This window comes from Gossypium hirsutum, chromosome A12 (genome assembly GCF_007990345.1).
Source record: "Gossypium hirsutum isolate 1008001.06 chromosome A12, Gossypium_hirsutum_v2.1, whole genome shotgun sequence".
Taxonomy (NCBI): Eukaryota; Viridiplantae; Streptophyta; class Magnoliopsida; order Malvales; family Malvaceae; genus Gossypium; species Gossypium hirsutum.
This window is the reverse complement of record NC_053435.1, coordinates 4,983,577-4,998,598: the sequence shown is the minus strand read 5'-3', so window position 1 is coordinate 4,998,598 and position 15,022 is coordinate 4,983,577. Positions and strand designations below refer to the sequence as shown.

General features: G+C 33.8%; 2 long non-coding RNA genes across 2 annotated transcripts; both read left to right on the top strand.

Annotated features, from left to right (window-relative positions):
• Positions 1 to 1,010: 1,010 nt before the first annotated feature.
• LOC107932038 (uncharacterized) lies at positions 1,011 to 2,413 on the top strand. Its single transcript, XR_001693327.2, has 2 exons — positions 1,011 to 1,628; positions 2,121 to 2,413. It is a non-coding gene; the product is annotated as an uncharacterized lncRNA (long non-coding RNA).
• Positions 2,414 to 7,651: 5,238 nt separating this feature from the next.
• Positions 7,652 to 9,275, top strand: LOC107932054 (uncharacterized). Its single transcript, XR_001693330.2, has 3 exons — positions 7,652 to 8,042; positions 8,191 to 9,094; positions 9,184 to 9,275. It is a non-coding gene; the product is annotated as an uncharacterized lncRNA (long non-coding RNA).
• Positions 9,276 to 15,022: the final 5,747 nt, after the last annotated feature.

Below are 15,022 nucleotides of genomic sequence, written 5' to 3'. Positions count from 1 at the left end.
GAATTTAACAATATATAGGCATGAATAGATAGTTAAGATGATAGAATTTTAGAAAACTATATTATATACATAATGGATTAAAAGCATATATATATATATATAAAATTTGAAAGCAATCACATGTGAAAATGACATATAAATGATAGTATGTATAGGATTAAATTAATTTTATTATGAATTACATAGTAGATTTGAGAACATGCTCATATATATAAAAAACTATATGTATAAAATGCATTGATTTAATAATATATAGATCAAGTATGGGTATCTAAAAATATATATACATATATAATGATTACTTAGAAGATATATTACGTAGGACTATATAATGAAATACAAGAAAAAATTTGAGAAAACGTATGTATAAAATAATATAAGGTTAATAATATATATATATAAAATAAAGTTAACTTTAATATATATAAAAACCTATGCTCATATGTACAAAGTGTGTTTTTTTTAGGAGTATCTAGTTAAAAATGACCATCTACATATAAAAAGAAAAATAATTTAAATGACATATACACCATATATATATATAAGGAACGAATATGAGGATAAAATATAAATATGTATATAAAAACATATGAAATTTTTTTTAAATGAATGATAAAACGATTTTAATGATACATCAAGTTTTAAAATGAAAAAAAAAACATATATATGTAACAGCACAAAACAAATCACAAATATCTAAAATAAATAACATATAAAAACCTTAGATTAATAATAAAAATAATTGAAAAGTAAATGATATTACAAGCTTTAATACATATAAAAAATGATTAAAACCTAAGTAGATATAAGTATACATACACAAGAACATTTAAATATAATGTTATATAAAATGTGTAAATAATACGATGAAAGGAATTTTAAAATAACTACACAAACAAATAAGAACAAAGCAAAATTATCAAAATGGATTAACACTTACAAGAATATTAAATAAATTTTAAAATGGCAAGTTGCTCAAATATATACAAAAACATTTAAATGAGATATTACACAAAGTGTTCTGCAAATACATGATAAAACAAACTTCAAAACCTTTACACAAGTAAAAACCTAATTAAAATAAATTTAAAATGAATGGGGGTAATGCATAAATTTTGAAATTGGGTTAAGGACTAACGCATGATGCGCATAAATGCCAAAGGACTAAAGTGGGAAATAATTGGTCCCAAAACTCAGGGCTTAAGAACGGGCCGAATTGGTGAAATATCTTAATTCTAGGTGCCATTTAAAAAACAAATAGAGTTTGAATAAGGGCTAGATTTGGAATCAACGCGAAGGAGAAGGGCCACGCTCATAAATTTCCCAATTTAAGTAGAGGCGTGGGGATCCAACCTGCTAAGCGGGTCAGCGCGCGGGTCTTACCTTCTTGAAACGGCACCGTTTTTGACACAGCCCTTAAACCCCTATTTCCATTAATTTCTCTTCCGAAATAGAGCCATTCTTTTAGCCCCCCCTCCCCCATTTCTCTTAAACACAACAGAACCCTTAACCCTTTCTATTAGGGTTTGGTTCAGCATACAGCCGCCGAACCACCACCTATACAATGGCCGACGGTGCGCAAATGGCATCTAGATCTCACCCACAGAAGCCACACCCACGGAGATTAGGTAGGCCTATTCCTTTCCGTCTTTTCCTTTCTAAAAAGGGGTTAAAATCCTATGTTATTTGGTTTTGTTTTTAAAAAAAGAAACAAAATGAAATTAAAAAGAGGAAGAAACAAAAACACAACACCATTTGATCCTAGCCCGAATCATTGTAATTTTGAGATATATGGGCTCTCCTCGGTGCCGTTCCAGGTATTCTCCTCTTTTTTATGCTAAAGTTGCAATCAAATAAAACAAATAAATGAAAAAATAGAATCTAGAATCACCTTAAAGAAACTGATTTTGGATTGCTCTTTTCTTTTTTACAATATGCGTGTATATTCCCTTGCTATTCTATTCATTAAAAGAAACAAGAAACCTCCCCCCCCCCGGTTACAATCCAAGTCCTAATGACTTTATAGCCGAAAGAAGAAAACAGAAAAATACAAAAAAAATTGTTCCTATTCTTTTGCTTGCTGTTTTGCTGTGCTGTTTTTTTGTCTATTTTTTTTGCAGGTACGGAGGCCAATTGGCGTTGTGATACGTGGTGCTCGGTGTGGGGTGGTGCGTGAAGGCCGTACGGAGGGGCACTGGAGGCTGTACGAGGGTTGGCTGAGGCGCATCTAAAAAACCTAGGGTTTTTGTTTGCTAAGGAATTTTGGGCCGTTTAGGCCTTGGGCATTTGGGTCTAGGTTTAGGCTAGGGTTCATTAGGCTTGGTGTATTAGTTTTGGGCTATGGGTCATGTATTCATTTTAGGTTTTGGACTGTAAAAGAGGACTTTTAATTAATAGACTGTTTTATTTATTATATTTATTGTTTTTATTTTGTTTTTGTGTTGTAACGGGCCGGGCAAAATTTGGGCCTTACAATCATCATATACATGACATCATTGTAATATTCAACCAAATAATTTAATTCATCTAATATACATTTAAATTTATTTAAAATTAAATCGAACGAACTTACCTGACTAAATTGTAGCACGACAATGTACACAGACTATTCCAAATTTTTTTCTTTTCCGTGATTTTCAGCTCATTATTAATCTAAAATAATAATTTTATTCAATTAAATAATCCAACAGCTAAATCATCTCATTTTATGAACTTAAGTCCTTTTTGAAATTTTTACAAAATTATCCTTAGTATTTTACTTTTATGCAATTTAGTCCCTAAGCACAAAACATGCAAAGTAATCATTTTTTACTCACATTCAAGCTTGGCCAAATATACAAGGGCTTCTTTATAGCTCCTATTTTTTTTATTTCACATCAAATCCTCGTAATTTATTACTTTGAACAATTTAGTCCTTTAACATTAAAATCATCAAAAGCTACTTTACAAAATAGCCATAACTAACAACAAAGCTCAATAATCATTGATAAAACTTCATAAATAATTCAAACTCATCAATGGCATAATTTAAAACATTTGACAGTTTTACAAATTAGTCCTCGGGCTAGCTAGATTAAGCTAATACGAGCTCAAAAACATAAAAATTACTAAAAACGGGAATCAAACACATACTTAATAGGAAACCCTAGCTAGACTGAAGCTTACTCTCCCACAACCATGGTGGTTTCGGTTTTGGCAAGATGAAGAAAATATGATAGTTTACATCTTTATTTTTTACTTATTATTTACTAATTACTATTTTAACCTTTTAAATTTTAGCTTAATAATTCACTAAAACATGTCCATTAATGTCCACCATAATTACCTAAGGTCTAATTACCATTTAAGGAAGGTTTAATTTTACAATTAGTCCTTTAATTATTTTAAAATTAACAAAACAAGCTTAGTTTCAATTTAACCCTAAACTAATTAGGACATAATAAGCAAATAACCCAAAAGCTATTGGGTCAATCATGTCCACCACCGCTTGGACTTTTTGACTATAGTTTAATCACCATTTTGGTCCCTTCGCTATTTAAAATCTACAACGACTAACTTTTATCTATTTTACAATTTAGTCTTTTTTAATTAATTAACTATCTAAACGATAAAATTTTATAACCAAATTTTTATACAGACATTAATGACCTCATAAATATTAAATAACTAATACTTACAGACTAACGTGTCAGAGTTGTGGTTCTAAAACCACTATTTCTAACACAATTGAAAAAGGAGTTGTTACAATTGCCAGTCCACATCCCCCACATAATTATCCCCACGATTCTAAAGGTTGTCATTGAGACATTCCTGCAAATTCCCATAGTAATAGTTGTCATGCCTTTCAACAGGAATTAAATAGTTCCAAACACTCTGCACTGCTGGACAATCTCTAATAGCATGTAACACATCCTCATAATTATGCCTACAAACGCCACAGGTCGTATTATGCCCAAGACCCCTTCAGACTCTCTCCATATTAGTTAATAGTTACTTCTTGAAAACGAGCCAAAGAAATAAATGAACTCATTGAGGTCCTTGCAATTTCCAAGGTTTCATCACATCGCCTCCTTCAGATTTCAAGAACTCCCCCGAAGATTTCGATATGCACTCTTAACAGAAAAGGACCCTGTCAAAGTGCCTCCCAAAATAATTCTATCATTCCCTACTGCTGAGTGAGGTGGAGGAGCCCCTACTATCCTGTTCCTCTGGTAGCCAAAGCTAAAAAAGATCAAGTTTCCAATTAGCATCATCTGTAACCATATCATTTAACAAGCAATCCAAATCTAGACTGAAGTGACCGAGAATCCAATTAACAAGAGGACCAATGTTCAGCACCCAAGGGTCATGTTAGTAACTGATAGATCTCCCATCCCTTACTGACCAAAGCAAGTTCTCTCATTTAAGCGGCTAAGCCTTTTCATGGGCTCTCTACAAGAAGAACATCTACCACAGGATACTGTCTCGGGCAACCCCCTAGAAACCTCATACTTGGCTCGATGAACCTGAACCCAAAGAGCCTTAAAATCCGACATAAGATTGAATCCTAACTTCATCATGAATGAGGTATTATGTTCCTGCAATTTTTGGAATCCAAGACCGCCATGTTCCCTCGGTTAGCAAATATTTTCCCAACTAATTAGAGCCACCTTTTTTCCACTATTTGAATATCCCCAAACAAATTGTCTAACCATTCACTCAATTTCCTCACAAAGCCCTCTTTGGATTCATCATCAACTACATGAAATAACTAGGGATTGCCAACAAAACTGACTAAGCCAGAGCTTCCCTACCAATAAAAGATAAAGACTTAGCATCCCAACTCTGCAGTTTACTACGAACCTTCTCCACAACAAACCGCAAAGTACTATTTGTAACTTTATCATGGAAAAGAGGGACTCCCAAATAGCTCCCCATATTATGTACTCTATAAAAGCCAAGAATAGAACACAAGCTCTCCCTTAAGTTGTCACTGACTCCAAAATAATCACAGAAGTTATCCAATACCCTTTTAAGCATCCTAGCTTGGCTTTCCTCTACATGCCCAAAACTGATCAAACCATCTTCAAAGAAAAGGTGAGATAGGGAAGGAACGAAGCGAGATAGACGGACCAGATTCCAACATCCAGAGCTAATAGATGAATGAATATTATACCACAACCATTCCATACACAAGATGAAAATATAGGGGAACAGTGGACACCCCTACCGAACACCTAGAGCTAGTCTAAATTTCTGTGTTGAAGTTTCATTCCACAAAATTTGTACGGTAGATTTAGTGATAGCAGACATGACAACATTATGAAAAAAGTTAGGAATACTTGTAGCTTGAAGGGATGCATCAATGAAATCCTATCGCACTTGATCATAGGCCTTTTCAAGATCTATTTTAACAGCCTGCCAATTCTTGTTATTCTATTTAATTTTCATGGAGTGGACCACTTTTTGCACAATTATGATATTATTTGTAGTATTACTTCTCGCAATAAACCTAGTCTATTTTTGTCCAATAATTCTTGAGAAAATCACTTTGAAATGATTAGAGATGATCTTCATAACCAGCTTATAGAGAACTGAACATAAGTTGATAAGGCAAAACTGAGAGAAATTATCAAGATTTTGCACTTTAGAGATGAGTACAATTAAGGAATTATTTAAATTCGAATCAATTTCCTCTCTCGTAAAGACCCTTTTAATCCACTCACAAGTTGAAACCCCAGCACAATCCTATTGGCTTTAAAAGAAAAGAGTATGGAACCCATCGCTACCAGGAGCTTTTAAAGGACTTATATTGAACATGGCAGTTTTTATTTCTTCGTTAGAAATCGGATTACTCAAAAACTGGAACTCGTCATCCTTTAGCTGTGGAAGCAAATTTTGAGGGAGACCTCTCATTGGGCTCAGATCTTCACCATACAACTTTTGAAAAAAAAACTAGTTGCCTCATGGCAGAGATCTTCCTAATCAAAAGTCTATTCTCCTGCCTCCTTTTTTAAAGTTGTGATATGATTCTGTTTTCTTCTTTGGAGTGTGCGTCAATGAAAAAACTTAGTATTCTTGTCTCCCAAGAAAAGCTAGTCACACCAAGCCTTCTGTTTCCAAAGCATTTCTTCGTGATATAAGACATTTTCCAACTCCTTCTGAACCTCCAATTCTGCCTGAAAAAGAAAATGTGAATGGGCATAGTCAAGGCCTTTCTAAATATTTTTCAGTTTCTAAACCAATCATTTTTCACATGTCCTAATGTGTCCATAAACCTTCTTATTCCAATCTCTAAGTTGACTTGTAAAATTTGAAAGTGTAGAAGACATAACACCATTAAAATTCCATTTTTCCTTTACAAACTCATCAAAATTTGAGTGTTTCACCCATCCCGCCAAAAAATGAAAAAGTCTACCTTCAAAACAATGAATCAAAGTGGCCTGTGATTTGCGCCTGGCTATTCTTTTAATATAATATCATACCTTGATTACCGGATACAATAAAAACAAAAACTTACTGCAATCAAACAAAGTTTTAGATGACGTTTGGTATGGCTGGCCACCCAAAAAATTAAATTTTGTTTTGTTTGTGATATATCTTAAGTGTATATATACCAACATTAAATTAACAATGTATTAAAAATAGTTTCTAATTACATTTATTAGTAAATGGCATCATATAATTCATTATAATGTAAATTTATTAAATTATAGGTTTTTTAAATAACTAGTCATGCTCTCGAGTCAAATTTTAATTTACTGTTATATTCATTAATTGATTTTTTTAAATTATAAATTAGATTAGTAGATGACTCATGCTTTTTTAATATATACTAATTTTTAATATATTGGGTAATTTATGCATTTAAATTTTAATTATTTTTTAAATAATGTACTTTTAATCATGAGTAGAATCAGCATTTTTCGTATAGGGATTGAAATAAAATTCAAAGTTCTTGGGAGGTCAAAATATAAATATTCTATAAAAAAAACCTTTAAATTGAATGAATTTTTTTAAAAGTATTAAAAAGAGAAATTAGCCCATTTGAAAAGCGGGACAAGGTCGCACCTGCCCCTTCGATTTGCCTTTGTTTTTAATTATTTTCCTTATAATAAACTATAGTATTAATTTGAAAAAATATATAGGTAAAGTAACATGCAATAATTATAATAATAGTTTATGAATACAAAAAAATATTTATACTAAATTAATAAACACATTAAATAATAATGATTATAAAATAATTTATAAAATTTGACTTTATTTTCAAAATAAAGTCACAAAATATTTTTTATTTACACCAAATAAATAGTAGATAGATAAAAAGAAGAAACGATTTTAAGAGTGCTTCACACAATATAAATAACTTACGGAAATTTTTAAAAAAATCATAATATTATATTATATTATCATCATCAATTAAAATAGTCGTTCATCACTCTCCTCTGTCATTGTTGTTAGATATGATTCCATATTGCCACTTTGAAGAACAATTACTTTAATGGTCCATTATTTTTATATAATTCTAACTTATTAATAACAATTTCTATTTTTTACTAATAATTTTTCTTAAATGCTAGTTAATTGAATATGCATTACTATTAGATTTTATTTTTTGAAGAAAAAGGCTGACATTTATTAATTGCATGGCTCAATGTGACAGAGAAAAAACAGCTAAAAATTAAAGGAAGTCTTATCAGTAGCAGACCAACGGGCAGAAAACAATTAACCTCGCACCTAGAAAAAACAAAACCATAAATGAAAGAAGAAAAAAAAACCACCCTAAACCAAGCAGCAAAGCAAAACCAACTAAACATCAGCCAAGTAGTTTCTTTATCCTTTGAAGAGACGATCAAAACTATGAACCAGAGGAAACCCAAAACTTTGAGACCAGCCATGGAGATTCAAAGAACCTTCTCCATATTCAAAGCGTTTTATAGCAAACTTTGTTGTCTCTGTACCCAACCTCTCCGATCCTCCTCCATCAGCCGCTGGACAGAAACTGGAATCTCATCCACCCAAGAACCAGAACGATTGCTTCTCCTTCCTTCCATCGCTAGGTATGTGCCACTCTATTAACCAGTCGGGGAACAAAAAAGTAACTAATTTCGTCAAAGTAATTTTCCAAGTTACGGATGTGGTAAATAGTTGGTCTGATAATCGATCTATCCTCTTCCTTTGACTTGAGTTTTTTAATGACTGTCATAGAATCACCTTCCACCACCAGTTTTCGGAAGCCCTTATCAATGGCGCCCTTGCTTCAGCCACGAACGCATCAACCACATCATTGAAAAGATAAGTTGCTGCTCCTATATAGTCTCCTTTGTGATCTTTGGTAATAATCGCAGATGTAGAAGTCCTAGTATCACTCTGAAAAGTAGCATCAAAATTTATTTTAATAATAACACCCAAATCTGGAGGACTCTATAGTATAACCGATAACGATCTGTAGACAACTCCCATCTTTTTCTTGATACTGATTTAATTCCTTAATATATCCACGGAAAAAACCTAAAAGATCCTATAGAGAAAACTTCAGACCCTCATTAATCAATTTATTTCTTCTGTTCCACAAAGCTTATATAGAAATAGCAATTAAATGTTTGCTTTGGTCATCTACTGCACAAAAAGTATTAACGAAAAAGGATTTGTAATTCATAATACTATCAAGTGAAACAGATCGGATTTGAAGAGACGCCCAAATATTCTAAAGGATATCGCAGGTCCATAGAAGATGATCCGTGTCTTCCGGTCCTTTCTTGCAAAGAGGGCATAGAACATCAACCTTTAAGGTCCTTTGTAGCTAATTACTGTAATGGAGCAGAAAATTATTAACCAATCTCCATAGATGTATTTTGGTTTTTTCTGGAATATGTAAAGTCCATAAGGACTTGTAGAAATCCTTATGAGCCTCAAAATTAGGCGTGGTGTAATTATTGTCCTGTAAATACTTTGTAACAAGGGCCCGATAACCACTCCCAACAGAGTAATCTGCAGAACCCTCATATTTCCAGACCAATATATCCTCCGGACTAGCTAGAAAGTGGGATGGGAAGAATGCGGCTTACCTACTCCTCATCAACAAGTATTAAAAATCAAATCCCTGTTCCAGGTATTTGTTGTTTCATTAATCAACTGATTAACTGTCATCTAATTCGGCAGAATGTGATGAACTGATACTCTGTTTTTTTTCTAATCCAGGCAGCCAAGGTTCATTCCAAATATTGACACTATAACTATTACCAATTTGCCACAAAACTCCGTTTTCAATAAAATCTCGAGCACTACAAATACTCCTCCAGGTAAATGAAGGATATGAGCCTATCTTTGCTGATAAAATGTCTGAATTGGGAAAATAACGGGCCTTAAGAACTTTGGTTAAAAGACAATTAGGCTGGGTTAAAATACGCCACACATGTTTTGCTAATAAGGGTTTATTAAACAAACCCAAGTTTTTGAAACCCAACCTACCAACATATTTTGGTTTACATAACGCATCCCAGTTGCTTCAATGAATGCCCTTACTAGACTTATTATTAGATCACCAGAATTTATTCATAATGCCTTCAAGTTTACGACATAAAAGTTTTTATTAGGATTTTAACCTGATTAAGTAATGAACAAGAAAATAGCAGAATAAATTGAGAAATTGAACACACAAATTTAACGTAAGAAAATCCCTCCAAAGAGGATAAAAAATCACGGGCAAAGATAATTTTACTATAATGGCAAAAGAACGAAGAGTATAAAAAATGGAGATAAAAATTAAACTCCGAAAACCCGAAAACAAAGGACCCACAAAACTTTAACACAAAATTCTCTAAATGTGTTATGAGTTTTAATTTCTAATGGGTGTTTTTTATAAGGTTGTAAAAGAGTTTATTTATTGGCTAAATTTATAGATCAAATAATAATAAAATAATTTAAACTAATCAGTGTTTGATTGAAACAAGTAAACAGAGTTTAACTGAAAGACTATTTTTTAAATTTGACTGAAAATAAGAGTCATATTTAACAAATCTCCACCTTGACTCATATTTCTACAACGTCATCTTTGTCAAAGCCCGCCACGAGCTTATCTTAAACTATGCAGGGAATTAACTGAGTCGAATTTGTGCTTAGAAACTGGAAGACTTCTAGCCTTCGACTTGTACGCTGTCAAATCAAAACTAACCCGGGTCTAATTTTCACGAACACAGAGCCTTAACTTTTCAAAATATGCATTCAAAAGAGAACCTTTCTTCAACGAAATAGTCATACCTTTTTCCCTCCTATGACCAAATTGCCTCCACTCCAAAAAAGTTGACTTCAACTTCGTAACAGACAAGGGACGTCCGATTTCACCTTCCAAAATATAAAGACTGCCGGTTCTTTTACCTTTTAACAAAACGAGAGCTCCATGAGATACTTTAATATCGCTCGACTTGATGTTGATTTTGCATCCTTTCAAGTCTAAAATACTTAAGGAGATGAGATTTTTTCGTAAATCAGGTACATACCTGACATCTGAGAGTGTCCTAATCGTCTCATTCTGCATCTTAATTTTAACAGTACCAATACCAATTACCTTACTAGATGAATCGTTTCCCATACGCACAACTCCACCTTCAATCGAACTGTATGTGGAGAACCATTCTCTATTGGGACACATGTGGAAAGAACATCCTGAATCTAGGATTCACTCGGACGTGAGCTTGGTGTTATCACTTGTTGACACTAACAAGAAATCATCCCCATTTTTATCGGCCAAATTAGCACCAGCTACATCTTCCTCGTTACTCTCAACAACTTTTTTATTTTGCAGTTTATAACAATCTGCTTTGACGTGACCTAACTTTTTACAATAGCGACACATTTTATCTCGTTTCTTTGATGCTACCAAAACGGAAGCTTGCCTATCTGTCTTGCTATTAAAATGAAGCTTATTGTCGAGTTTGTCTCTACTCAACAAATGACTCTTCACATCTTCGAATGAGAGTTTGTCTTTGCCATAAATCAGGGTCTCCCTGAAAAACTTGTATGAAGAGGGTAAAGAGCACAATAATAGCATAACCTGATCTTCATCGTCAATATGAACCTCAACATTCTTTAAATCATTTAAAAGAGTAATGAATTGACTGATGTGATCTCTAAAAAGCTCATATTCGTTCATGCGAAACGTAAGTAGACGTTGTTTCAACACTAAACGGTTAGCCAGAGACTTAGTCGCATAAAGAGTTTCTAACCTTTTCCACAAGGTAGATGAGGTCTTTTCCATCAATACCTCCTGCAATACCGTATTCGTGAGGCATAACTGGATTGCAGATAAAGCCTTTTCATCAAGCTCTTCCCATTCTGTTTTATTTAGATTCTCAGGCTTTTTTCGATAACAACCTTTTTCAAGCCTAATTGAACTAGAATTGCCATCATCCGAACTTGCCACAGATTGAAATTTGTCTCACCATCAAACTTCTCAATTTCAAACCTTGTTGTTGCCATCTCTGAACGGGCTAATCTATGAAAATTAAACTAGCTCTGATACCACTTGTTAAGATTTTAACCCGATTAAGTAACGAATAAGAAAATAGCAGAATAAATTGAGAAATTAAACACACAAATTTAACGTGGAAAAACCCCTCCAAAGAGGATAAAAAACCACGGGCAAAGATAATTTTACTATAATGGTAAAAGAACGAAGAGTATGAAAAATGGAGATAAAAACTAAACCTCGAAAACCCGAAAACAAAGAACCCACAAAACGTAAACACAAAATTCTCTAAATGTGCTATGAGTTCTAATCTCTAATGGGTGTTTTTTCTAAGGTTGTAAAAGAGCCTATTTATAGGCTAAATTCATAGATCAAATAATAATAAAATAATCTAAACTAATCAGTGTTTGATTGAAACAAGTAAACAGAGTTTAACTGAAAGACTATTTTTCAAATTTGACTGAAAATAGGAGTCATATTTAACAGTTTTGGCAAAGCAAAACATTGCATAACGTAAACCGGAATAGACTGTAAAACCGCTTTAACAAAAATTTCCTTTCCCCTCATAGATAAGTAGCGCAAACTCCATCTTGTGATATGTTTCCAAAACCGGTCAATAAAGTTTACGAAAGCCCAATTCTTCTTTCGACCGACCATCATAGGCAAACCTAAATACTTCTCAGGATTTGACGCAACCCTCACTCCTAAAGTACTGGTTATAGTGTCATTGACATTTGCATTAACATTGGCCCCAAAATAGATTAGTGATTTTTCAAAGTTCACCCTCTAACCTAATACCTCCTCATACTCCTTGATAATCTCGTGGACTACCTTTGCTCCCTTTTTAAAAGCATCTCCGAAAAGAACACAATCATCCGCAAAAAATAAGTGATTAATAGAGAATCTTTCCCTTCCAACAGTAGCCCCCTCATCGTACCCTTTCGCTTGGCATCTTCAATTAGCGTAGAAAAACCTTCTACACAAAGAAGAAAAAGGTAAGGGCTAAGTGGATCACCCTACCTTAAACCTCTAGATGGTGAAAACAAGTCGCTATTCAACCCATTAAGACTCACCGAATAAGAAATCGAGCAAACACACCTCATAATAAGAGTTATCAAGTCCGCATGAAATCTCAAATGGGTCATCATCCTTGCCAAAAAATCTCATTCAACACGATCATATGCTTTACTCATGTCGAGTTTAAGTACAAAATTCCCCTTCTTGCCTTTCTTCTTCATTTTCATAGAATGAAAGACCTCATAAGCAATTAATACATTGTCTGAAATAAGTCTTCCTGGGATAAAAGCCCCTTGGGCTTCATTTATGCAACTTCCCAACATAAAGCTCATACAATTCACCAAAACCTTCGCGAAAATTTTGTAAATAACATTACAAAGACTTATGGGCCTAAAATGTGATAGATTTTTTTATTTGTCTATTTTTGGGATCAAAAAATTCGTGTTTTATTAATATCACCTATTTTAAAAACACCATTCAATATTAGATAAACAGTATCTAAAAATATCAGATCCAAAAATATGCCAATACCTTTGAAAAAAGATAGCCAAAAATCCATCAGTCCTAGGAGCTTTCAACGGCACCATAGATTTAACCGTGCAGGAAATCTCCTCCTCTGTAAATTTTTGAAGTACAAAGGCATTCATATTATCATTAACTCTTTTCTCCACTAAACCATAAACCCGCTCATCTGAACCCGAATCTAAAGCCGAAAATAGCTTCCCAAAGTAGTCCGAGGCAATCTTAAGTATCTCCTCAGTCGTGGAAAATCTTTCCTTATTTTCCCCTTTTAACTCTTTGATTTGACCCCTGATTTGACATTGAACAACAACTTTATGGAAAAAATTGGTATTCTTATTACCATTTTGCAACCAATTAACATAGGCACGTTGTTCCCAAAAGATTTCTTCTTGATCAGCCTCTAAATTCAGGCTCACTGAATATCTGTGATTTCACCCAAAATCTCATCAGTTGGATCTAGCTCATAAAGGCAGTTTAGTCTTTCTTCAAGTAATGCCTGATTTTTCTTTTTATCCCTTTCTTTGGATCCACTCCACCTTTGAAGCTGCTGACTTAATCTTCCAAGCTTTTTAGGGACACTTCTGGAAATATCATTCCAATTTCTTCTAATCACCTCTTCAAAAGAGTCTTCTAAACACCATTTGGCCTCAAACCTGAACGGTTTTTCATTAATACACGACATTCTTAGTTTCCCAAATGTATCCAAAAGGATAGGGTAGTGATCCGAAAAGGAATGAGTCAAATGTTCTAGTTGATAGCTAGGGCAAAGGATGACCCAATTCAAAGTTGCAACCCCCTAATCTAATTTCTCCCTTATGTTTGTTGACAAAAACCTTCCTCGTTCCCAAGTAAACCATCTACCAATAAACCCAAGATTGTTAAGCCCGCAGTCATCCAAGGCCCTTCTAAAATCAGACATCTGACGATCAGCTCTTAGCTGACCACTCTTCTTTTCAAATGAGTTCCCAATTTCGTTAAAATCACCCACAAGAACCTAAGGTATCATTTGTTCTTGCCCTAACCTTCTAAGTAAATCCCATGATTCACCTCTATTCTTCTCTTCCGGGTTCCTATAAAATCCCGTTAATCGCCACACAGCATCACATTCATGGTCATAGATCTCGACATCAATGTGAAAAGAGCTAAAACTCTTAAGTTGAATCAAAGCATTTAACATCAATACCGTTTTCAAACCCACATTGCATTCTCACTAATTCCATCTTCTTCGCACTCAATTTTGTTTCCATTAGAAACAAATTTCGGGGATTAATGGCTCTCAATTTGTTCTTGAGCCTCTTGACAGTTTGTGACCTCCCTAAGCCACGAACATTCCAGCTAAGGACTTTCATTGCATTCGGCTACTCTGCTCCCCAGAGCTAGCTGTTAAATCAAATTGATCTGTTTCCACAATATTCCTTAGACGACTTAATGAACTTTCCACTTTTTGTTGCCTTTTTTTACCTTCTAAATTAAATAACGAATCATTTTCCTCTTCTAGAACCAAATCCATGGGCCCATTTCCAGAAACATTGCCATTTAAAACCCCACTGCCCAAATTGTGCCAATTATCAGATTTTTTGTGAAAAATCTAGTGATTGGATTCCAACGGGAATAAATTAGGATTTGCGGATTGATTCCTTGGATTCCTCCTAAAATTGCTTCCAGAATCATGCCCCCATTTATTGTTCCGATCACTTCTTTCCATACTTTCACTACTTTCCATACTTTCACTACTCCATTGTGAGCCATCAACCTGTCAAAGCCACCTACTCGACACCGCACTCCATCACCGTGACACTGCGCGTAAAGATACATCCCACCCAAAAACAATCTTGGCTGGTTCAATCCCTAATCTAAAAGGACAAAAACTCTCGCCATGTCTCAATTTACCATAAATAAAACAAAAGAGACTCAATTTCTCATATTGGAACTTAGAATAAATGGTTAACTCATTCCCAACCGAATCTTTTTCTTTCGTTTAAAGGGATTAGAGACATCTAATCGAACTCGAATACGCATGAATCTCATAATGCC